Source organism: Triticum aestivum, chromosome 6B (genome assembly GCF_018294505.1).
Source record: "Triticum aestivum cultivar Chinese Spring chromosome 6B, IWGSC CS RefSeq v2.1, whole genome shotgun sequence".
Classification (NCBI taxonomy): Eukaryota; Viridiplantae; Streptophyta; class Magnoliopsida; order Poales; family Poaceae; genus Triticum; species Triticum aestivum.
Window position 1 is genome coordinate 552,800,541 of NC_057810.1, and position 18,281 is coordinate 552,818,821.

Below are 18,281 nucleotides of genomic sequence, written 5' to 3' on the forward strand. Positions count from 1 at the left end.
GTTGAGCTCACCCAATCCTTATTGCTTGCACAAATAGTCACGCATTACACATATGACACAATGCAACACAAATCCTCCATAGTTTGCCTTAGGATGACAAACAATTTACAAGAAACCATAATGAATACCCCCTTTTTGTGGAAAATAGTGAGACCCTGCGGTCGTTTAAGAATAAAGAGAGACTAGGGCCTCATCAACGAGACAATGATGCATGGAACCCATATGGGTAAATGTGCGGCTTCATCTTGCTGATGGACCGAATGTAGACAGTGCTGCAATATCATTCGTGGTGCTCCCATTGACACCACTGCCCTCACGAGCTTCCTCCAATGCCAGGCTCTCCCTCAATTGCACAACCACGGCAGCCATTGTTGGCCTTCGAACAGCAACATCCGATGTGCACGCCATCGCGGTGTCAATCACTTTCCACATGGAACTCACATCATAGGCATCACTGAGCCGGGCATCAGCGACTAAGTTGATGTCACCAGATGCAATTTTTTGTTTCACTCGCTGAACAATGTGGCCATGGCTCGGCAGTATTGGACGCTCGCCGGTGGCTATCTCCAGTAGAACTACACTGAAGCTGTAAACATCGCTGCTCTCGGTGAGCCTGCCAGTGTGGTAGTATCTAGGAAACAACAGGTATGCATCGCTTCAGTTATCTCAGAGACTGCAATTGCGAGATTAAGATGAAATTGTGTTGCATACAGTCTATTTATCAGTTCTCTTTCAGCTTCACCGCAAAGCTAGCTAGTTGTGCAAGAAAATAAAAGACAAGCAGACTATGTAAACATAGGTGCACATGAACCCGTTGGTTGATTTGTTGCGTTTTTTTTAGAACATCTAAATGTATAGAATCACGAAGGAGTGCATATGGACATGTCTTGATTGACATCCTTATGGGGGGAAGACATATGGTTTACTTTACTCAATTGAGTTGTACAAAGAAGAGGTACCAAAATGTTGTTCAGTGGACAAAGGGACATACTCTGGGTCGATGTAACCTGTGGTCCCAGCTGCAATGGTTGACACGTGAGTCTGTGTGTCACTGAGATAGGTTTTGCAAAGTCCAAAATCAGCAATTTTCGCTTGCAGATGTTGACCCAAGAGGATGTTGCTTGTCTTCACATCTCGATGAATTATTGGCAGGCTACAACCCTTGTGTAGATAATCTAGGCCTATGTATATAACAGCAAACCAAGAAAACTTCAAGAATACAAGAGCACATGAGTTATAAGTTGGAACACATTTTCTTCAGGAAATTAATAATATTCCATTGCAACAATACCTTGTGCAGCTTCAAGCACAACTCGCACACGCATTCCCCAATTCAAGGTTTCAGAAGCAAGAATTTTGCCTTCATATATGCGCACAATGATGGTTAGAACATTACTATGAATTTTGTACATGTCAATGTTCAGATATTAATGCCATTTTTTATTTGTAATTTTAGTTCATTCTTTTGTGCTAGAAATTAACAGAAAATATAGTTCAAGACTTTCTCTTTGTCAGTAGCCTCTAGAAATATGCATACACTCCATAAGGCACAAATGTAGATGGACAACACTAGTAGAAAAGGGGGCAATGGTCCAGGCCGGGTCAGCCCATTAGTCCCGGTTCAATCCAGAACCGGGACCAATGTGGGCATTGGACCCGGTTCGTGAGCCCCGGGGGCCGGTCGGGCCACGTGGGCCATTGGTCCCGGTTCGACTGGACCTTTTGGTTCCGGTTGGTGTGACGAACCGGGACCAATACGCCTCGCTCCTGGCCCATCACCATTGGTCCCGGTTGGTGGCGTGAACCGGGACCAAAGGCTGCCCTTTAGTCCCGGTTCGTGGCACGAACCAGGACCAATTAGTTGCCTATATCTACCCCTCGCCCGCGAGCAGAGCACTCCCAGTGCTCTGTTTTTCGTGGCCGGCGAGGGAGAGCTTTGTGGTGCTCTAGCTCACCTCCTATGCACACGAGGTGTTCGATGGAATGCCCGAGCCACACTACTTAAGCTTTCTCCTCTCCAAGCTCGACCTCCAAGCTCCATTTTCCTCAATATTTGTCTAGGTTTAGCGGTCCATCACGTCCCGTCCCCGTCTTCACCGCCGTCGATCGCCCGCGCCGATCTCGTCGCCGGCACCACCGTGGTGAGCCTCTTGTTCTTATCTTCTTTCTGAAAGGAAAAAAAATTCTTACTTGTATATTTATATAGATACTTGTATAATTTTCTTACTTTTATTATTGCATCTTATATAGTGCGATGGTTTTGGTATCCGCCCCCGTCGGCCCTCGTCCTGTCTATGATTCGGATGTGGTATATATTATCTTTTCATAACTATTGGTTCATTTATTGTTTATGACAATTATGCCGACCAACGTGACATAGATTTTATTTATCTAGGAGGTTGTTGAACCGGAAATTCCAACCGACCCTATTGTCGAGAGGTTAAATTTAGTTGAAGAAGAAAACAATTTGTTGAAGGAAAAAATTAGAAAAATTGAGGAGGAGAAGATGATATTGGAGTTGCATGTTGCGGATGTCGTCGATGATCACAAGATCAAGATGGATGCAATGCGCTTGAAGATTAGAAAGATTAGAAAATATGCCATTCATACCGAGGCTTGGTATCATTATGCCGTTGGATCAGTTGTTACATTGGTTGCGATTATGATCGCATTTGTTTTCGCATTGAAATGTTTTACATAGTTTCAGTGTATGGTTTAATTAATTTAGATGCTCTGCAGAGCTTTATGTTGTTAGATGAGAACTATGTATGTACTTTGGTTTTAATGTGATGATGAACTTCTATTAATTTGGTCACTTAATTATCTATTCATGATGTTCTGTAATGATTTTTGACACACTTAATTATATATAATGCACGCAGATGAACCGGCAATGGATGTACGGTTCAAGACACACCTCCGAGTACATTAAGGGCGTGCATGATTTTCTCGAAGTGGCTGAGGCAAACAAGCAGAATGGTTTTATGTGTTGTCCATGCCCTATATGTGGGAATACGAAGTCTTACTCTGACCGGAAAATCCTCCACACCCACCTGCTTTACAAGGGTTTCATGCCACACTATAATGTTTGGACGAGGCACGGAGAAATAGGGGTTATGATGGAAGACGGCGAAGAAGAAGAGTACGATGACAACTATGTGCCCCCTGAATACGGTGATGCTACTGAACATCAAGAGGAACCAGACGATGTGCACGATGATGCTGCAACGGGCGAAGCTGCTGAAGATCAAGAGGAACCAGACGATGTGCCCGATGATGATGATCTCCGCCGGGTCATTGTCGATGCAAGGACGCAATGCGAAAGTCAAAAGGAGAAGCTGAAGTTCGATCGCATGTTAGAGGACCACAAAAAAGGGTTGTACCCCAATTGCGAAGATGGCAACACAAAGCTCGGTACCGTACTGGAATTGCTGCAGTGGAAGGCAGAGAATGCTGTGCCTGACAAAGGATTTGAGAAGCTACTGAAAATATTGAAGAAGAAGCTTCCAAAGGATAACGAATTGCCCGACAGTACATACGCAGCAAAGAAGGTCGTATGCCCTCTAGGATTGGAGGTGCAGAAGATACATGCATGCCCTAATGACTGCATCCTCTTCCGCGGTGCGTACAAGGATCTGAACGCATGCCCGGTATGCGGTGCATTACGGTATAAGATCAGACGAGATGACCCTGGTGATGTTGACGGCGAGCCCCCCAGGAAGAGGGTTCCTGCGAAGGTGATGTGGTATGCTCCTATAATACCACGGTTGAAACGTCTGTTCAGAAACAGAGAGCATGCCAAGTTGATGCGATGGCACAGTGAGGACCGTAAGAAAGACGGGAAGTTGAGAGCACCCGCTGACGGGTCGCAGTGGAGAAAAATCGAGAGAAAGTACTGGGATGAGTTTGCAAGTGAGCCAAGGAACGTATGGTTTGCTTTAAGCGCGGATGGCATTAATCCTTTCGGGGAGCAGAGCAGCAATCACAGCACCTGGCCCGTGACTCTATGTATGTATAACCTTCCTCCTTGGATGTGCATGAAGCGGAAGTTCATTATGATGCCAGTTCTCATCCAAGGCCCTAAGCAACCCGGCAACGACATTGATGTGTACCTAAGGCCATTAGTTGAAGAACTTTTACAGCTGTGGAATGGAAACGGTGTACGTACGTGGGATGAGCACAAACAGGAGGAATTTAACCTAAAGGCGTTGCTGTTCGTGACCATCAACGATTGGCCCGCTCTCAGTAACCTTTCAGGACAGACAAACAAGGGATACCACGCATGCACGCACTGTTTACTTGACACCGATAGTATATACCTGGCAAGCTGCAGGAAGAATGTGTACCTGGGCCATCGTCGATTTCTTCCGACCAACCATCAATGTCGAAAGAAAGGCAAGCATTTCAAAGGCGAGGCAGATCACCGGAAGAAGCCCGCCATGCGTACCGGTGATCACGTACTTGCTATGGTCAATGATTTACACGTAATCTTTGGAAAGGGTCCCGGCGCACTAGCTGTTCCGAGTGACGCTGGGGGACACGCACCCATGTGGAAGAAGAAATCTATATTTTGGGACCTACCCTACTGGAAAGACCTAGAGGTCCGCTCTTCGATCGACGTGATGCACGTGACGAAGAACCTTTGCGTGAACCTGCTAGGCTTCTTGGGCGTGTATGGGAAGACAAAAGATACAGCTGAGGCACGGGAGGACCTACAACGTTTGCACGAAAAAGACGGCATGCCTCCAAAGCAGTATGAAGGTCCTGCCAGCTATGCTCTTACCAAAGAAGAGAAGGAAATCTTCTTTGAATGCCTGCTTAGTATGAAGGTCCCGACTGGCTTCTCGTCTAATATAAAAGGAATAATAAATATGGCAGAGAAAAAGTTTCAGAACCTAAAGTCTCATGACTGCCACGTGATTATGACGCAACTGCTTCCGGTTGCATTGAGGGGGCTTCTACCGGAAAACGTCCGATTAGCCATTGTGAAGCTATGTGCATTCCTCAATGCAATCTCTCAGAAGGTGATCGATCCAGAAATCATACCAAGGCTAAGGAGTGATGTGGTGCAATGTCTTGTCAGTTTCGAGCTGGTGTTCCCACCATCCTTCTTCAATATCATGACGCACGTCCTAGTTCATCTAGTTGACGAGATTGTCATTCTGGGCCCCGTATTTCTACACAATATGTACCCCTTTGAGAGGTTCATGGGAGTCCTAAAGAAATATGTCCGTAACCGCGCTAGGCCAGAAGGAAGCATCTCCATGGGCCATCAAACAGAGGATGTCATCGGGTTTTGTGTTGACTTCATTCCTGGCCTTAAGAAGATAGGTCTCCCTAAATCGCGGTATGAGGGGAGACTGACTGGAAAAGGCACGCTTGGAAGGGACTCAATAATATGCAGGGACGGATATTCTTGGTCTCAAGCACACTACACAGTTCTACAGAACTCTACCTTGGTGACCCCGTATGTCGATGAACACAAGAACAGTCTGCGCTCCAAACACCCGGAGCAGTGCGACGACTGGATTACATGTGAACACATCAGGACTTTCAGCAGTTGGTTGGAAGCACGTATCAGAGGTGACAACACTGTTTGTGATGAGTTGTACTTGTTGTCCAGGGGACCATCTTTGACTGTATTGATTTGGAAAGGATACGAGATAAACGGGAATACATTTTACACGATTGACCAAGATCAAAAGAGCACCAACCAAAACAGCGGTGTCCGCTTTGATGCAACAACCGAGAGGGGAAAGGACACATATTATGGTTACATAGTGGACATATGGGAACTTGACTACGGACATGATTTTAAGGTCCCTTTGTTTAAGTGCAAATGGGTCAATCTGTCAGGAGGCGGGGTACAGGTAGACCCACAGTACGGAATGACAACAGTGGATCTGAAAAATCTTGGGTACACTGACGAACCGTTCGTCCTAGCCAATGATGTGGCACAGGTTATCTATGTGAAGGACATGTCTACCAGACCGAGAAAGAGAAAAGATAAGGAAGCGAATACATCATACGATGAGCCAAAGCGCCACATAGTTCTTTCAGGAAAAAGGGACATCGTGGGAGTGGAGGACAAGACAGACATGTCTGAAGATTATGAAAAGTTTCATGAAATTCCTCCCTTCAAAGTCAAGGCTGACCCCAGCATCCTGATAAACGATGAAGATTATCCATGGTTACGGCGCAATAAGCAAATGACACAAGCGAAGAAAAAGTGAAGACTTTCTCCCGCAACTATTATGATGATACCATGCCAACTTTGTAACTGACGAGTATGATACCATTGTCCGTTTTGTACATGCACATGCTATGTGGGTCAATTTATGATACCATGCCAACTTTCAACTTTTTCAGAGTTCATTTGAAATGCTTTAATGTCTTATGGTTCGGCCCTCGTAATAATTAAAAATAGCAACAATAAGTATTTTGTTGTAAGTAGAAACAAAATAAAATAAATAAAGCAAGAAAGAAAACAAAAAAAACAAAAAAAGTGTTTTCAAATTTGAAAACTAATGGCACTAACAGAAAGTTTATAATTTTCCTAAAACTAAAAGCAAAAACAATTAAAAAATAAAGCAAAAAAAAAGAAAATAAATAATGCAGAAAACAAACAAAAAAAAACTTGGAAATAAAAAATAAAATAAATAAGCAACAATAAGTAAAGAAAACAAAACAACAAAAAAATGCCTCCTACTGGCCCCCCACGGCCTGAATACGACATGAAACCCTACTATGGGCCAGGATTGAGGCCCGCAGTAGACCCAGAAGGCCCATCAAGCAAAGCAATAGCAAGTAGGCCCGAAAGCCTGCGGTGGAGAGGAGCTCGAGAGGGGTGCGGCAGTGGGGCTTATAAACCACTGCGCGCCCCTCTCAACTAGCGAGGTGGGACTAAACTTTGGCCCCGAGGCGGGCACCACAGAGGCCTTTGGTCCCGATTGGTGGCACCAACCGGGACTAAAGGGGGAGGCATTAGTCCCGGCTGGTGCCACCAACCGGTACCAAAGGCCGCCGGTTCCCGCCATTTGGGCTGCCAAAAAAGAGGCCTTTGGTCCCGGTTGGTGGCACCAACCGGGACTAAAGGGTGCATTAGTCCCGGTTGGTGCCACCAACCGGGACTAAAGGGTTTGCTATATAAGCAACACTTAGCAGTTTCCGGCCAAATCGCCCACTTCTCCCCCGACGCCCCCCGCTCCTCCTCGTCGCCGTCGCCGCCCGACGCCCCTGCTCCACCTTGCCGTCGCCGCCGCCACCGACGCCGTCAGGCTGCTCGCCTGAGCCGTCGCCGCCGCCTCCTGTGAGCACCGCCTGCTCCCGCGCCCCTCCCGTCCCGCGCCCCTGCGCGGCCACCGCGCGCCACCCTTGTCCCTGCGCGGCCGCCGCGCCGCCGCCCCTGCCCTGCGCGGCCGCTGCGCGCCGCCCCCGCCTCCCCTACAATTTCCATAGCAATTTTTTGCATTTTTTTGTGTATATGTGTTTGTATGTATATATATATATATGTGTACATGTTCATAGTATTTTTTTCATAAGTGTATTTTTTTGTTCATTGCATTTTTTCATATATATAATGTATATATGTATGTGGTAGCTATATATATGATGAATGGATGTGGCTATATATGTATGTATGAATATAATGTTCATAGCATTTTTTTGTTTATATATGTTTTTCATATATGTATTGATTTTTATTTAGGTTGTTAGTAGATATCGATTTTAGGTTAGTGCATTTTAGGTTAGTGTAGAGGAGAAAGTAAAATAAGGAAAAGGAAGAAAAGAGGAAGAAGGAAGAAGGAAGAAAGAAGAAGAAAAAGAATGAGAGGAAAAAAGGAAAATAAGAAGAGGAAGAAGAGGAGAGGAAGAAGAGGAGAAATAAATAAGAAGAGGAAAAAAGAAGAAAAAGAAGAGGAGAAGAAGAAAGGAATAGAATTTTCTATTCCTTTCTTCTTCTCCTCTTTTTTTTTTCTTCCTCTTCATTCTTCCTGCTTCCTCTTTTCTTCCTTTTCCTTAATTATTTTTCTTTCTCGTCGTTGTCGCGTCGTTGTCGATATAACCCCCTCGAGATTACTTCGACATGAGGGACGGTCGATATATATACCCCCTCTCGACTGTGATAACTTATACAACGGCAGCACCCCCCCTCGGCCCTCTCGCTCGACCAAAACTCTCGAGGACACCCAAACCCTAGAGAGAAAACGATGTTGGTCTCCTACCCCCTCCCGCCGCGCCCCTACCCGACAAATTAACTCTCTCGAGGCCACCCAAATTTACCAAATTAAAAGAGCGTTGTCGTCGAGGCCACCCCAAACCCTTGAAGCGTTGTTGTGTCGAGGCGACCCCAAACCCTAGAGAAGCAGCGTCGAGGCCACTAACATGATTCCTTATTGTGATTAGCTAGCTAGTTCTACGTTTGCCACTAATATATATATATATATATATATATATATATATATATATATATATATATATCCATCTGTACCATGTTTGAATAATAATTGACATGTTGTAAATATTTGCAGAAACTATGGAGCACTCCCGAGACGAAGAAACAGAAGCGATATTGGGGGACATAATCGCAAATGGAAGGGATGAAGTTGCGTCATTTCTCCTCGACACCGTTGGTCAGCTGGAAGAACTGGGTGAAGAAGAGGGCTATGTTCATGATGGCTTCGGCCCATTAATGCCGGTACAAGAAGAGGACTATGTTCATGATGGCTCCGGTGACACAATGGAGGTACAAGAAGGAGACCGTGCTGACTGCTCCGGTGACCGAACCGAGCCCGGCCAGGTATATATATATTAGTTAAGCCCGTGCTGACTAGTTAATTGATGCTTCCATTGTTTTGGTATATGTACACATATTAATTACTCTCGTCTTTCTTCCTTATAATTTCTAGCCCTCCGGATCGAGCACAACTTCGGTAAGGAGACGAGGCCCGAAGAAAAAGTTGAGCTCGGATGAAAAGTTTGAGATCATAGAAATCGCGCCCGACGGCGAACCGATTGAACCCATCCGGACAAGGAAGGCATTTTCTGCTCAGTGCGGGGTTCTTGTTAGGGAGAAGATCCCGATCAGCATCCAGCAATGGTATAAGCCTAAGGAGGAAGACCCTGAGGTGTCTTATGTCAATGATATGCAGAAAGAATATCTTTGGACTGAGCTGAAGGCAAATTTCACCCTACCGCCAGAGGAGGATCCGGAGAAGCCAGTTAAAGAGCAATTAATCAAGTCTTGTGCTCTTAAGAAGATGGCAACCCTAATGAGGAGGTGGAGGAAAGAGCTGAACCAGTTTGTCGAAAAAAAAGACACCAGAATTCATCGGCAAATATGAGAAGATCAAAGATCACTGGCCCGCATTTGTGGCCCACAAGACATCGGAAAAGAGTAAGAAGATGTCGGAGACAAACAAGAAAAATGCTGCGAAGAAGAAGCTTCACCATCGCACGGGGTCAGGTGGCTACCTGCAAGCCCGGCCTAAGTGGTCCAAGGCTGAGAATGATCTGCTTGAAAAAGGGATCGAACCAGAGACAATGAGATGGCCAGACCGTTGCCGGACTTGGTTCTTCGGGTCTGGCGGAACCTTGGACCCTGTAACAGGGTTTTGCCAGTGGACGGACGAGCAACTGGAAATACCAGTCAAGAACCTTCGACACTATATCGATGCAGCGCAGCGAGGGACGTTCCTTCCAAACAGGGAGAAGGACGAGCTCACAATGGCCCTTGGGAATCCTGAGCACCCTGGACGGACACGAGGCACGCCAGGCTCCATTCCGTGGAAGGTTGGTTTTCCGGACGCAGGGGGTTACAAAACCCACGAGAGGAGGAAGAAACTGGAGCAGGACCAACTGCAGGCGCTGCACGAAAGGGTAATGGGGCTAGAGGATCGAGAAGAGGAACGAGAAGCAGCAGATCGCAGCAAACGACCTGCCGAAGCTTCCCCCGAAGCTACCCCGCCATCTCAGCGGAGAAGCAGCGTGGCTTCCACCGAGCTGCTTCAGCCGGAGCATGTCTTGACGGCTCCTGCCAGCTATCCCGTGGATGGTATCACGGAGTCTCAAAATTGCCACATTATGGCGCGATGGATGAATTTGAAGGTCAAGGCGGCTGTTGGCCAAGTTTATCCTAGTGGACCCGGCACAACTTATCACTGCCAGCCGATTCCAGAAGGATATGCTAAGGTGATGGTGGATGAAATAACGGAGGGATTTGAGGACCTCCCGCTTCAGCACCCTACCGGTGAAGGGGAGACTAGGCTGGGTTGTGCTCTGAAGACTCCATGCCTATGGCGGAAGGAGCTCATCAACCTTCTGAACTGGACGCCTCCGCCTCTCCTCCTCCTCCGGCGAGTCAGGGCACTCCGCCTCCTCCACCGCCTCCTCCTCCGGCGAGTGACGATCAGGGCACGCGTGGCGGCACTCCGCCTCCTTCTCCGGCGCGTGGCGGCACTCCGCCTCCTTCTCCGGCGCATGGCGGCACTCCGCCTCCTTCTCCGCCTGCGCCGGCGCTCCCGAGCAGCCAGCAGCCTCCTCCTTCTCCGCCTCGCCAGCAAGGGCGGAAGAGACCCGTCGCCGCCCCGGCTGCTCCGGCGCGTCGTACTCCTTCTCCTCCGCCTCGTAAGCAAGCACGAAAGAAGACAGACGCCGCAGCCGCTCCGTCTGCTCCGGCGTCTAGCAGCACAACCAGAGGCGGGAGGCAATACAAATACGGTCCATCTCTCAAGCCTCTAGAGAAGTTACCGTACGAGAGGTCCGAGGAGGAAAACGATACGATTGTGCGGACCCACGTGAAGGAGTTCTTTGAAGGGGTGAAAGCAAAGAGACATCCACCTCCGGAGGAGAAGGTAGATCCGGTGAAAGCAAAGCGCACTATCGATGCCCTGAGGAAACCACCAAAGTCTCCGCCGAGAACCAACTATGAGCGCATTACTGAACAGACATATCTCCAAGCCCAGCGGTCGGGAACTACTGTCAGTGCTAAAAGGTCAAAAGAACGAGCAAAGGGGAAAAAAATTGCCCAGCTCGGCGAACAAGCACAGCAATCGTGCCCCCCGCTCAATGTGTCTAATGCTCCGGGGACGGTGGCCGGTTATGGCAATCTTGAAGATTACCTGCCTGACGATGCACTTCCTGATTTCTTGGAGGTGGACGAACACAGATACGAGTACGGGAAGCCTCTCGTCAAAGATGAAAAATCTCTGACAACAATGATGCGAAGATTCCATAATTGGTACATGGAAACCTGCAGAGAGTCTGAGGGTACGAATGCTTTGTATCTGCATATTAAAGAGGAGCACGACCTCGTTACAAATGATCTGTTGACTGTTCCATTTGATGAGTTCTTCGCGTTCTTCAATCAAAAGGCCCTCGATAAACTAATGGTCTTTTGCTACTGTCTGTAAGTACTATTTCTGTCATTAAGTCTCTATATATAGCTCGGCTCTTTCATTTCATGTATTTATAATTAATTATCCTCAATATATTATGCAGATTGAAGATCGTCGAGTGCAAAAAACAAGAAATTTATGATATTGGGTTCATTAACACAAATATCATAGATGAATTTCTGGTTAAAAAGGACATCAAAGAGGCCGAGGACAACGTGCTACAATCGTTGATCAAAAATCAAAACAAAGATACCATACTCTTTCCTTACAACGGCAAGTGAGTGTTACTGTCGTGTGCATATTCGGTTTCCCTTATTACTCGAGCGAGGTTATAGTAATGTAATTGATGAGTTATGCATGCGTGCGCAGGTACCACTATATTCTTCTGGAGATTAAGCTTGAGCGTGGACTAGTAACCGTCTTAGACTCGAGACGGAAAGATCGCAAATCCTATGCGGACATGACTGAAATGCTCAGCAAGTAAGTTCAATCGATCATTATCGCACCATATCGGCAACTTTTTGTTCATTTCCTGATATCTCAAGTAATAATAATTATTTTCTTTGTCTTGCAGGGTTTGGAAACAGTTCACCGCAGAAGCTCCGGGACTGCCGAAGGAGCTGCGATATACATACCCGAAAGTAAGTACTACTGGCTAGCTAGTTGCGCGCATCTCCCGTTGATTCTATAGCTATACTTTCATCAATGCCATTTATAATGCTTCATTATCAGTTTGATTGACCTCTATTTCTCGTAAAGTGCTTGTGGCAGGAAGAAGGGAATGATTTCTGTGGATACTACGTGTGCGAGTTCATCCACAACGCGACTTTGAAAAACAAGCGGGGCTACTCTCAAAGACAATATGAAGTGCGTAAGCAATAATATTCACAATTTCATTTTATTACACCATCATTTCTGTTGAGTTTCATTCATATATATGTATTAATTAACCCCCTTCTTCAAATTAGACGTGGCAGATGCGGAATGAACTCCTAGAACCAGATCGCATGAAAGGAATTCAAGAGGAATTGGCGGGATTCTTTCTTGACCACGTCATCAATAAAGCCGGAGAATACCATGTGGAAATTGATTTCAATTGCTAGGGGATTGTAATTAAGAGATCTTATACATATTGTACATGTATGTAGCCAGTAGCGTCAAATACATGATATACGAAAACTTGTTGTTCGACCAATCTCTCGAAGAAGGAGAGGTCGATCGATCACTTCTCTCGGTATGCATGACGAACTTCTGTACTGAATGGTTCTCTCGATCACTTATGTATATATAGTACGTAGCGTCGACCAAGCACGGACATAAGAGAGGACACTTCTCTCAATTAATTAGCTAGCTAACACAATATATGAAACACCTAAATTAACTCCCCAAAACCCCCAAAACCCCTCCTTTCAAAAAAATAACAAAAACCCCAGCCACTGGAATGCTGACGCGTGGATGCCTTTTGGTCCTGGTTGGAGCCACCAACCGGGACCAAAGGCCCCCTGACTGGGCTCGGCGCACAGGGCCACGTGAAGGAATATTGGTCCCGGTTCGTGTTTGAACCGGGACTAATGGGTGGAGGTATTAGTAACGACCCATTAGTCCCGGTTCATGAACCCGGACTAAAAGCCTTTACGAACCGGGACTATTAGGTGTTTTTCTACTAGTGCAAGTTGGATAGTAAAATATCTTGAAAGCACTTGAGCTAATGTCTCAAACAGTGCACAGAAAATTGTATGCAAATTGAGACAACTACACAGTTTTCTCTCTCTTAATCATGTCATCAGTAGTTATGTTTGCAATGGACAAACCTCTCAGATGATCAAAAAGATTGCCTTGAGACATGTACTCATAAACCAGTGCCAAACGATCTTTCTCCCAGCAGTAACCAGAGATACTAGATTCCTGTGATGCACCTTTGTCAAGCGCTGAACCTAGGTAACGAGAGAGAGAGAGAGAGAGAGAGAGAGAGAGAGAGAGAGAGAGAGAGAGAGAGAGAGAGAGAGAGAGAGAGAGAGAGAGAGAGAGAGAGAGAGAGAGAGAGAGAGAGAGAGAGAGAGAGAGAGAGAGAGAGAGAGAGAGAGAGAGAGAGAGAGAGAGCATGACGATAATATCTTGATTTTTCAGGAATCCCATTGTCAATTATGAGAAAAAATCATAATGAAGAAAATATAAATTTATCTGTAACCTCACTGTCAATGCCACTAGTTGAGTTCATTTTACAAACTACATTTACTTTTTCTTAATTAGGGGAGACTGGCTGTAGTGACATATACACAATTATAAGGTTACATTTTAACGTCTTTTAGGTGATTGAAATTTGGTACCTCAGCTAAGAACTCATCGAGCCCATGTGAAGAGGACTCGGAACGCATCTTGACAGCAACCTCGGTATTGTCTTCTAAACGACCATAGTATACAAGCCCAAAACCTCCTTGTCCAATGAACCTTTCGAACTTATTTGTAAACTTCTCCAACTCCATATATGTGAATCGATGATTCTCAGTACTTTGTAGGTGCTCCCCGTGACCTCTCCTACTAACTGGAGCACTCACAAGTTCTGCCTCTCTGGCAGGATCACGAGTAGAAGCTGGTTGTGCAAATGGCAGATATAACATAAATACTAAATATGGTAAACCATGATAATCCACATTGATACATGTGATAGAAGATAACACCATAAGAGCACACTCACTGTTAGGTTTTTCTTTCTGCCTCCAGATCAGATATGAAATGACAAGTACAACCACTACCAGTGCAGGAACCACTACTGAAATATATATGATAGATGTTCTATTTCTCGATGAAGGCGGACTAATTGTTTGGTTGCACATGTCTTGATCAGATTCATACCTAAAATTACTTACTACAATCAGTTCATAGTATTTGGCATGGAAAGAAAATCTTGAATTTGGTACATCCCCACATGTGTAAGATCACAAGAAAAAAACACTCCACATTTGACATTTGGACTCATATTAATAGAAAATGAGTCAACAAGAAAACTCAAACCTGAAAATGTGAGATCCTGCATTATTTTTACAGAGGGAATCTGGAAGTGAGCCATTCAGACGGTTGCCTAACAAATTTCTGCACAAAGTAACATGTAACTTAGACATTTAGTAATTTTGTCTTGCTTAGTAATAATTATAACTAATCTATCCACTAAAACACTCCCTCCGTTCGTAATTAGTTAGCGCTCAAACGGTGAGCGTCAACTAATTCCCGACGGAGGGAATAGCTTTTTGTGAACGATAACTTGGTAGAGAGCCATGCACTGACCAATTTAAAAAATTATATTGAAACTAAAAACTGTATATAGAATAGTGACCTTGTTAACTATACTTACAAATATTCGAGTGTTGTGAGCAACGCAAATTTATTAGATATCACGCCATGCAAACTGCTATTGGAGAGATCTCTGGATGGAAATTAGCATTCAACATAAGGAAATGGCTACACACTTGAATAGAACATAAAAGACCTTTTTTTTAACTCACATAGATATTATCCTCGTAGTGTTACCAGTTGTGCTGCTACATTTCACGCCGTCCCATGCATATTTGGTTGGGAAACATGGATCGCCCATCCAATTTTTTTTACTCCATATTCGAGTTTTATACCCATGATGACGTCGACTACATTACGAAAAAGAGGAGGGAGGGTGGCATAAAAAATATTTTATGAGGATAACAATGCTTCAGGTGCTAAATAGAATTAAAGGAGCTCCTGCATAGCAGGATTATACTATCTAAATTAATCCATCGCATTAAATTAGATAAATTGGTTTAAGACAAAACATATCTATATTCAGGATAGAGATCTACATTGTAAGAATATCCACCCACACAAATGTCTCAGAATTTCATCTAGTTGCATCTCGAAAGGTGAAGAAATGGGGAACTCTAGCGCGGCCATAAAAAGGACAGGTTAAATGGGGGAAATTTCAATTTACTGCGGCAGCAAGTTTTTCTTGTGTTGTCGCTTTCGTAGTCTAATGTACGTGGTTTGATGAAACCTACTTCCCAGTTTAACAACATTAAGCGTCATTTCGTCAAACACTCTAAGCGCACCGAGGCGGCAAGGCAACATCCGTCAACACCGTTAAAGAGGCCCAAGCTTTGATGCATTAGGAAGGCTACCAAGGGGCACACTGTCGCCGCCACCTACGCTCCTTGCTGCTTGACTGGGTGCTTACATCAGATAAGCTAAGGAGGCGGCACCAGTGTACCCACCATGGTCCCCAGGGTGTCGAGCTTGTTCTCTCCAACCTCGGGTGATGACTAAGACTTGGATTGAAGGAGTTGACTCCAGTGCGCGCTGTTGTGACACTGCCTTCTCCACGCACCGATGTGTCCCTTACACCTCATCGCGTGGCCGCATACAAAGATCTCTCTAAGTCTGGACGACCCGGTATGAACCCGTCCTACGGAGGCCGTTCCTCCTCCACTCTCTTTCTTCTTTGTGGCGACATCCAACGTGAGGTTTGTGGTTGCAACCGACGAAAAATGAGAGGTGACCGGACAAGTTCGTGGACATACGAGGGGTCACTTTTGAGAACCTGATTGTAGATGCTCTTACACCTTACACCTTAGCGAGGCGCTCCCACGATTGAGCAGGTAGACATTGTCCTGGCACACACATGTGGACCCACGTATATGTATGGAGTGCGTTTGTATTTAGTATAGTATGAATTTAAAATTTTGAACTTCTTTTACGTAGTTCACGAGCACACCAATGGTCACGATCCTCTCAACGTGAGTTCATAGGCTACAAACCAGACACATATCTTGAGAGGTGTTTTGTGTGGCTAGAAACAAAACAAACTCTACATCCAACTTTATTTTCTAAGTTCTATGTTCTGTTTTGTTAATTTAGTAGTTCACGATAATATTTGTAAATCCTATTTAACTCAAATTGTATATCCTTATGCCAAAAATTTTAGTGTCAAAACTTAGAACTGTACAATAAATTAGATATATTCTAGGTAAGAAGTTAATCCAAATTTATCAAAGATCAAGAAACTTAGAAGAAATTATTGAATACAAAGTACTTGATATGATCTAATTTACGTGTGCGGTCTCCCGCTTAATGAATCGGCGTCGCCAAAAATTGCATGTTACTGTGTCTACTATTACAATGTGAAATATGTACATCTACTAAATGCAAGTTGTAAGCTATATAGTGGGTGGTGGGGCCGAGAACAACAAGATGTCGGTTGAAAGGCTAAAAAAGCAACGGAGGTGAGGTTCTAGTATGATAGTTAACACAGAATATAATCAAATATGATACACATGATATGAGCTACTTTACATTCACCATGAATTTAGGAAATCAATTAAACTCTATTAAGGTATATGTTTCTCGAGAAGAGAGTATTATCATAGAACGCAAAGTCAAATGGTTCGTTCTTATAGTATCAATAGTGTGATCATGGAGAATGGGGCGAGGGAGAGGGGAGGGGCAAATAGCTCACAATCTGCAGGGAACGTCATGGGGACATCATGGGCGATGAGGTTGTAGACCTCGAATGCATTGAGCATCGGAGGCAATGCTGACGTAGTCGTGGGCGTAAGAGTTGCAGTGAATATACCGTCGATGACCCTGTACCAGCAGGAACTATACATGCAAGACGCAGCTAAGTAGGAGGGGTTGTGTGGGAGTTGTTCTCTATTCCCGTTGAAGAAGATGTCGAATTGTCGGAGCACGCTGTCCTGGAAGTCTGCAAAGTACAGGAATGCCATAAAAAGATAGGATGGTGTCTTTGACCACACCAAGTGGAGTTTGGTCGTGTTTGTGCCATTGGCAACAGGAGCAATGGCTGTCTGCATAACGGACGTGGGAATGGCAAAGTTGGCATCCGGACGGATGGTCAATGTGGCGGAAAGATTTTCCCACTCCGCGCTAGTGTCTGCCCACCACAAATGGTCGTATGGATCATCGGGATACCTAAAAACAAAACTTACAAGTGATTATACTGGTAACTGAAGTGTATATTGCTTTATTTTTTTCCCTTATTTGAAACAATGTACAACTTAAACATGCATATACAAATATTTTTGCTATATGTATCAAAAGCATATCATCATATTCATATATGGATGAAGTTTCCAAACATAAACTTTTTATCATATATAATACATAGTCCCTCCATCCCTAAATAAATGACTCAACTTTATACTAACCTTAGGAGTATTTGGTTGGTCAAATTGTCAATCTAGAAAGACATGCATGCCATATTCACCCGTAGTGGGAGTATCTTCTTCAAACAAAAATGTTGGGCTTTCGGGCCCGAAATAAACAAAATAAACTGAATTAAGTGCTTATACCCAATCAAACTTATAAAGGATGAAGGGGTGCTAGACAGGCTCACGCCATCCACGTCGATGTGAATCAAACAGCGAGCGCACAATGCACCGCGCGAGGGAAAAAAACAGCCAGCAGGGGTCCCGTGAAAATATCTCCTCTCCCCTGCCCTCTCTCCCGTGTTCTCCCCTCCCCTGATCCCCGTTCCCTCCCATCGCGCCGCCGGCTCCACGCGGCGCCGACGCGACCTTCTCTCCCCCGACGCTCGAGATCCCCTTCTTCCCTCCGGCCGCGCCGCCGGCTCCACGCGGCGCCCGTGCTCACCCGCTCATCCATGGCTCCATCCCTCCTCCTTGTCCGATGGAGCGACCGGCATCGCTCCGTCTCGAACTGCTCCAGGAGAGAGAAAGAGGAGAGGGAGGTGTGGCGGCGGACGGGAGAGGGTCACCGGCTGCTGCCGGCCTGCGCGGACGAAGTCGGGCGCGACCTCGCGGTCTGTGGCGGCTCAATCTGCTCCTGGATCGGTCGAGGGCCACGCCAAGGTCGTTGATCTGCTGCTCGACCGCGATGCGGAGGCCA

General features: G+C 45.5%; 1 pseudogene; it reads right to left on the reverse strand.

The window, feature by feature from the left end:
• Window positions 1–240: 240 nt before the first annotated feature.
• The window catches only part of LOC123139360 (probable leucine-rich repeat receptor-like protein kinase At2g28990), a 49,205-nt pseudogene continuing 31,164 nt past the window's right edge, over window positions 241–18,281 (reverse strand).